This window comes from Arachis duranensis, chromosome 9 (assembly GCF_000817695.3).
Source record: "Arachis duranensis cultivar V14167 chromosome 9, aradu.V14167.gnm2.J7QH, whole genome shotgun sequence".
NCBI lineage: Eukaryota > Viridiplantae > Streptophyta > Magnoliopsida > Fabales > Fabaceae > Arachis > Arachis duranensis.
The window spans coordinates 33,213,682-33,222,116 of record NC_029780.3 but is presented as its reverse complement, the minus strand read 5'-3'; the positions used below and the strand labels follow the sequence as shown (position 1 = coordinate 33,222,116).

Here is an 8,435-nt window from a genome sequence, read left to right as displayed (position 1 = left end):
TTCTGGGCCGAAAACTAGGTTGAAATGCGGCCTAGAATCTCTACCAGCGACTTTTGTAATTCTGCAGATCGCGCACATCACGCGTCCACGTCATCCACGCGATCGCGTCACTCAGCATTTTTCGTACCACGCGTGCGCGTCGTCCACGCTTTCGCGTCGTTCGTATAGCTTCCAATCCGCGCGGTTGCGTTAGGCACGCGAACGCGTCACTCTGATTTTTTCCATTTCGCGCGGTCACGTGAGCCATGCGACCGCATGACTTCTCGCTGGTCATCTCCTCAATTCCTTGTATTCCTTCCATTTTTGCATGCTTCCTCTTCATTCTCTAAGCCATTCCTACCCTATGAAGCCTAAAACACTTAACACACAGATCAAGGCATCGAATGGTAATAAGAGAGGATTAAGATTAGCTAAATTAAGACTAAAGAAGCATGTTTTCAATCATAGCACAGAATCAGGAAGGAAAATATAAAACATGCAAATCATATGAATAAGTGGGTAAAAAGTTGATAAAAACCACTCAATTGAGCAAAAGATAAACCATAAAATAGTGGTTTATCATTCACCATGAAGGATGGAGAAAGCATTGATGAGATGTTTGAGAGATTCTCAATCATCATTAACAGCCTTGATGCTATGGGCTTGACACACACGGAACAAACTCTAGTGAGAAAAGTCCTTAGAAGCCTTACAAAAGAGTGGAAAACAAAAGTCACTATCCTAACCGAGAGCAACAACCTGAGTCCTTTAACCTACTATGAGTTGAGAGGAAAACTCTTAGCATATGAAGCCACACATACCAGCCAAGATACAAAGAAAAAAAAGAGTGACCCTAAAATCAAAAGTTGAGTCTAGGGAGAGTGATTCAAGTGACAATTTTTCAGATGATGAACTTGTCTTTTTTACTAGGAGACTAAGAAGGCTACTCAGGAGCAAAGGTAAATACAAGGGATCAAGTTTAAAGGAGCAAAAGAAAGATCTCAGCAAGATCATTTGCCATAATTGCAATGAGGTAAGACACTTCAAGTTTAACTGTCCAAAACTCAAGAAAGAGGACAAGGCGAAGAAAGAAAAGAAGAGAGTGCTCATGGCATCTTGGGAGGATCTAGAGAAAGATTTGGATGAGGATGAGGACTCCGAATATGAAGCTCAAGTTTGTTTCATGGCTGGTGATGATCAACTAGAAGAGGTAAATTATTATGACTTATCTCTTGAAGAATTACATGTTATTGTTGATGATCTCACTCACCATTCTGAAAAATTGCTGAAAAAATACAACAAATGCAAATATGAAAATAAAGGATTGAAAGCTGAAAATGAATTTTGAAAGAAAAAGTGAAGGAGACCGAATGTGCTTTTGATCTTGTTGAAGAAAATAGATCTTTAAAATCTGAAATTGAAAAATTCAAAGGAAAGCACACGGTTGACACTTCAAAAGAACTTATTGCAGAAAATAAAAGATTAAATGAAATGATTAAAGGATTGAATAATGATTTAGCCAAATTTGCACACAGTTCTAGTAATTTGGACAAATTACTTGCTAATCAAAGACCATTATTTAAAAAATCTAGTTTGGATTATATGACAAAGGATGATGCAGTTTTTGAAAATTCATTCACTAATACCGAAGCATCAAACTCGAAGAAAACCCTCATTTGAAATTTCCAGTTTGGGTTACTTAACTAAAACTAATTCTAGTTTTGAAAAACTATTTTTTGATAAAAATGCATCATCTTCAAAGACCAAATCATGTCCAAAAATTTGGGTCTTGGTTATTTCACTAACAATGAGGTTGTTTTTGAAAAACTACACTTTAACAAAAGTGCCTCATATTCAAGAACCAAATCTATTTTAAATAATTCTGATTTGAGATATGTTGCAAAAACAGATGCAGTTGCTAAAAATCAATTTTTCAAAAGAAATGCACCTTACTAAAAAACCAGAAAATTTTAAACTTTTAATCACTTTTAGCACCATATAAATCAATTTCAGCATCATAATATCAATCACTTTCATCATCATGCAATAAAAAATCAGTGTTCTGATTGCAATAAAAATAATCATTCTTCCCCTCAATGTTTTATTAACAAAAGAATTGTGGAAAATAAAACATACAAAATTGTTTGTGATTTTAATAAATTTGGGCAACCAAGATATATTAACTTCAAAGGATCCAAACATGTTTGGATACCTAAGGCCACTTCAAAATGATTGCATGTTTTCCTAGCATCCAAGAGGAAGAAAGATTTATGGTACTTTGATATACAGTGGATGTTCTAGGCACATGACGGGGAAGTCTACCTTCTTTGTCAATCTCAACAACTATGATGGTGGCTTTGTGACCTTTGGGGATGACGGCAAAGGAAAAATAATTGCAATTGAAAAAGTGGGTAAAAATCTCTCTACCTTCATTGATGATATTTTCTTAGTTGGTAGACTGAAACACAATCTTTTGAGCATAAGTCAACTGTGTGATCTTGGTTATTTAGTTATTTTCAAAAAATTAGAATGCCAAGTTGTGTGTGAAAAATCAAATGAAGTGTTGTTTGTAGCTAAACGGTGTGATAATGTGTATGAACTCACTCTTGATATATTAAAGAATCAAAATGTAGCTTGTTTTCATTTTAAAGAATATGAAAAACGGCTATGGCACAAAAAAAATTAGGTCATGCTAGTATATTTCAAATAAACAAGCTTGTTAAAAAGGGTTTAGTGAGAGGTCTTCCCTTGATAAAATTTGGCAAATATATTATTCATGATGCATGTCAAATGGAAAAACAAACAAAGAGTTCATTTAAATCAAAGAAAGACATTTCTACTAAAAGACCACTTGAGTTGCTACATATTGATCTCTTTGATTCAACAAGAACTCAAAGCTTTGGTGGTAAATTATATGATTTGGTAATTGTAGATGATTACACAAGATTTGGTTGGGTTTTGTTCATTGCACATAAAAATGATGCCTTTTCGGCTTTTGAGGTTTTTTTGGCAAAAGAATTCAAAATGAAAAGGATTTAAAGATTGCTCCTATTAGAAGTGATCATGGTAAATAGTTTGAAAATCAACATTTTGAATCCTTTTGTGAGGAATTTGGAATATTACAAAACTTCTCTTGTCCAAGAACACCACAACAAAATGGTGTTGTTGAAAGAAGAAATAGAAGCATTCAAGAGATGGCTAGGACCATGTTATGTGAAAGTAATGTTCCTGAATTCCTATGGGCTAAAACGGTTAATACGACTTGCCATATTTTAAACCGAACAATCATAAGAAAATTCTTAAAGAAAACCCCTTTATGGACTTAGAAAAGGAATCCCACCAAATCTGGATTATCTTCGTATCTTTGGATGCAAATATTTTATTTTAAACAATAAAGAAAACTTAAGAAAATTTGATCCCAAAGCATATGAATGTTTGTTTGTAGGATACTGCAAACTAGCAAAGCATATAAAGTTTATCATCAAGATGCTAGAATCATTGAGGAGTCCAAACACGTTACTTTTTGTGATAGTAATATGGTTCAAGGTATTTTGGAAGATTGTGATATAGGAACTCAAGTTGAAAGTAACAGAAGAGAAGCCCAAAATCAAGAAAAAGAAAATTCTGGGCAACCCGAAGTTGAAACTGCTACTGCAGAAGATTCTGCAAGAGACAATTCTATTTTGTCTCCTGAAACAGGAAAAATCATTAGGAATACTAGCTCTATGGATCCCACCTTGACCAAATCTGTTCCTAAGTCCTCTAAACTTTGTGAGTGGAGATTCTTAAAGAATTACCCAGAAGAATTTGTCATAAGGGATGTCTCTAAGGTGTCAAAACTCAGTCTTCCACAAGAAAGGCAACAGAAGAATCAAACCTAGCTTTTCTATCCCAAATTAAGCCACAAAATATCAAGGAAGCACTTGATAACCCCTCATGGGTAAAGGCTATGGAGGAGGAGCTTCGAAAATTTGAAAAGAATCAAGTTTGCACACTTGTTCCAAAACCAAATGGAAAGAAAGTGACTGGCACCAAGTGGATATTCAAGAACAAGTTGGGTAAAGATGGAAGCATAGCTAGAAACAAAGCAAGATTGGTGGCATAAGGATATGATCAAGAAGAAGGAACAAATTTTAATGAATCCTTTTCTCCTGTAGCCCAAATGGAATTTATAAGGCTCCTTCTAGCATATTGATGAGCGGATAATTTATACGCTTTTTGGCATTGTTTTTAGGTAGTTTTTAGTAAGTTCAAGCTACTTTTAGGGATGTTTTCATTAGTTTTTATGTTAAATTCACATTTCTGGACTTTACTATGAGTTTGTGTGTTTTTCTGTAATTTCAGGTAATTTCTGGCTGAAATTGAGGGACTTGAGCAGAACTCTGATACGACGCTGACAAAGGACTGCTGATGCTGTTGGAATCTGACCTCCCTGCACTCGAAATAGATTTTCTGGAGCTACAGAACTCCAAATGGCGCGCTCTCAACGGTGTTGGAAAGTAGACATCCAGAGATTTCCAGCAATATATAATAGTTCATACTTTATTTGGAAATTGATGACGTAAATTGGCATTGAACGCCAAGTACATGCTGCTGTCTAGAGTTAAACGCCAGAAACACGTCATGATCCGGAGTTGAACGCCCAAAACACGTTATAACTTGGAGTTTAACTCCAGGAAAAGTCTCAGCTCGTGGATAGATCAAGCTCAGCCCAAACATACACCAAGTGGGCCCCAGAAGTGGATTTATGCATCAATTACTTACTCATGTAAACCCTAGGAGCTAGTTTATTATAAATAGAACATTTATCTATTGTATTAGATGTCTTTTGACCACGTTTCATCTTTGGTCTCAGTTTTGTATTATTCCTCATCTTAAGAGATCATTGATCACGTTAGGGGGGCTGGCTATTCGGCCATGCCTGAACCTCTTTTACTTATGTATTTTCAACGGTGGAGTTTCTGCACACCATAGATTAAGGGTGTGGAGCTAAACACAAAAGGATCAATGGATCCTATTCCAACATGATCGAGAACCAACAGCTGATTAGCCGTGCTGTGACAGAGCATTTGAACCATTTTCACTGAGAGGATGGGATGTAGCCATCAACAAGGGTGATGCCTCCAGACGATTAGCCGTGCAGTGACAGCGCATAGGACCATTTTCCCGAGAGGATTAAAAGTAGCCATTAATGATGGTGATACCCTACATACAGCTTGCCATGGAAAGGAGTAAGAAGGATTGGATGAAAGCAATAAGAAAGTAGAGATTTGAAAGGATTTTAGCATCTCCACACACCTATCTGAAATTCCCACTATTGATTTACATAAGTATTTCTATCCCTTTATTTTATTTATCTTTTAAATATCTAATCCAATTACATTTGACCCTATGAATCCACTTAACTGAGATTTACAAGATGACCACAGCTTGTTTCATACCAACAATCTCTGTGGGATCGACCCTTACTCACGTAAGGTATTACTTGGATGACCCAGTACACTTGCTGGTTAAGTTGAACGGAGTTGTGAGCTTATCTAACAATGCCTGGAACTCTTATATCACAATTTCGTCCACCAAGTTTTTGGCGCCGTTGCCGGGGATTGTTCGAGTATGGACAACTGACGGTTCATCTTGTTGCTCAAATTAGGTAATTTTCTTTTCAAAAATCTTTTTCAAAATTTTTCTTTTCTTTTTTGTTTTTTCCAACTTTGTTTTCGAAAAAAATTAATAAAAATCCAAAAAAATTAATAAAATCATAAAATTCAAAAATATTTTGTGTTTCATGTATGAGTCTTGAGTCAATTTTTAAGTTTGGTGTCAATTGCATGATTTAAAAATTTTTCTTGCATTTTTCGAAAATTCCATGCATTCATAGTGTTCTTCATGATCTTCAAGTTGTTCTTGGTAAATCCTTTTGTTTGATCTTGATGATTTTTTGTTTTGTGTTGTTTATTGTTTTTCATATGCATTTTTCGTTTGTTAGAGTCCATGCATTAAAGATTTCTAAGTTTGGTGTCTTGCATGTTTTCTTTGCATCAAAAATTTTTCAAAATTATGTTCTTGATGTTCATCATGATCTTCAAAGTGATCTTGGTGTTCATCTTGACATTCATAGTGTTCTTGCATGCATTAAGTGTTTTGATCCAAAATTTTTATGTTTTGGGTCATAATTGTGTTTTTCTCTCTCATAATTAAAATATTAAAAAAAACAAAAAAAATATCTTTTCCTTATTTCCCTCCAAATTTTCGAAATTTTGGGTTGACTTGGTCAAAATTTTTTAAAAATTAGTTGTTTCTTACAAGTCAAGTCAAAATTTCAATTTTAAAAATCTTATCTTTTCAAAATCTTTTTCAAAAGTTATATCTTTTTCATTTTTTTTCTATTTCTCGAAAATTTCAAAATCTTTTTTCAAAAATTATATCTTTTTCATTTTTTTCTATTTTTCTAAAATTTCAAAAATCTTTTTCAAAATATTTTTCAAAATCCTTTTCTTATCTTTATATCTTATTAGCTAACAATTAATGTGATTGATTCAAAAATTTGAAGTTTGTTACTTTCTTGTTAAGAAAGGTTCAATCTTTAAGTTCTAGAATCTTATCTTGAAGTTTCTTGTTAGTGAAGTAAGTAATTTTAAATTTAAAAATTAAATCTTTTTATCTTTTATCTTATTTTTTTCAAAAATTTTATCTTTTTCAAAATTTGATTTCAAAATATCTTATCTAACCTCTTATCTTCTTATCTTTTCAAATTTGATTTTAATATCTTTTTCAACTAACTCTTTGACTTTTTGTTTGTTTCTTATCTTTGTCAAAACCACCTAACTACTTTTCCCTCTCTAATTTTCGAAAATATCTCATCTCTTTTTCAAAAATTCTTTTTGTTTTAAATTTTACTTTTAATCTTATCTTATCTTTAATTTTCAAAAATTACTAATCTCTTTTTCAAAATTATTTTCGAAATTCTCCATCTCTTTTCTTATTCTATTTAATTATTTATTTACTAACACTTCTCTTCACCCCTCTTCATCTAAAAATCCGAACCCATTCTTCTTCACTCTTATCCCCTTTCTTCTTCTACTAACATAAAGGAATCTCTATACTGTAACATAGAGGATTCCTCTTTCTTTTCTTGTTTTCTTCTCTTCCATATGAGCAGGAACAAGGAAAAAGGCACTCTTGTTGAAATTGATCCAGAACCTGAAAGGACTCTGAAGAGAAAATTAAGAGAAGCTAAGTTACAACAATCTAAAGGTAACCTTTCAGAAATATTAGAACAAGAGAAGGAGATGGCAGCCGAAAATAATAATAATGCAAGGAGAATGCTTGGTGACTTCACAAAACCAACGTCCAAATTTGATGGAAGAAGCATCTCCATTCCTGCCATTGGAGCCAACAACTTTGAGCTGAAACCTCAGCTAGTTGTTTTAATGCAACAAAACTGCAAGTTTTATGGACTTCCATCTGAAGATCCCTATCAGTTTTTAACTGAGTTCTTGCAGATCTGTGAGACTGTAAAGATGAATGGAGTTGATCCTGAAGTCTACAGACTCATGCTTTTCCCTTTTGCTGTAAGAGACAGAGCTAGAATATGGTTGGATTCACAACCCAAGGATAGCCTGGACTCCTGGGATAAGCTGGTCACTGCCTTCTTAGATAAATTCTTTTCCTCCTCAAAAGCTGAGCAAGCTTAGAGTGGATGTTCAGACCTTCAAACAAAAAGATGGTGAATTCCTCTATGAAGCTTGGGAAAGATACAAGCAGCTGACCAAAAGATGTCCATCTGACATGTTTTCAGAATGGACCATATTAGATATAGTCTATTATGGTCTGAATGGATGGCAAAATGCATCCAACAGTACTAAAGAGGCAGCTTCTGAAGAAGCTTATGATCCTGAGAACCCTGCCATGGCAGAGGTTAATTACATGGGTGAACCTTATGGAAACACCTATAACTCATCATGGAGAAATCATCCAAATTTCTCATGGAAGGATCACCAAAAGCCTCAACAAGGCTTTAACAATGGTGGACGCAACAAGCTAAGCAATATCAAGCCTTTTCCATCATCTTCTCAGCAACAGACAGAGAATTCTGAACAAAACACTTCTAATTTAGCCAATCTAGTCTCTGATCTGTCAAAAGCCACTTTCAGTTTCATGAGTGAAACAAGATCCTCCATCAGAAATCTGGAGGCACAAGTGGGCCAGCTGAGTAAGAAAGCCATTGAAACTCCTCCTAGTATTCTCCCAAGCAATACAGAAGAAAATCCAAAAGGAGAGTGCAAGGCCATTGATGTGATCAATATGGCCGAATGCACAAGGGAGGAGGAGGATGAAAATCCTAGTGGGGAAGACCTCCTGGGACGTCTCTCAAGCAAGAAGGAATTTCCTATTAAGGATCCAAAGGAATCTGAGGCTCATATAGAGAACATAGAGATTCCATTAAATCTCCTTCT

General features: G+C 34.6%; 1 non-coding gene across 1 annotated transcript; it reads right to left on the bottom strand.

The window, feature by feature from the left end:
* Nucleotides 1–7,665: 7,665 nt before the first annotated feature.
* Nucleotides 7,666–7,769, bottom strand: LOC127742313 (small nucleolar RNA R71). Its single transcript, XR_008003501.1, has one exon. It is a non-coding gene; the product is annotated as a small nucleolar RNA R71 (small nucleolar RNA).
* Nucleotides 7,770–8,435: the final 666 nt, after the last annotated feature.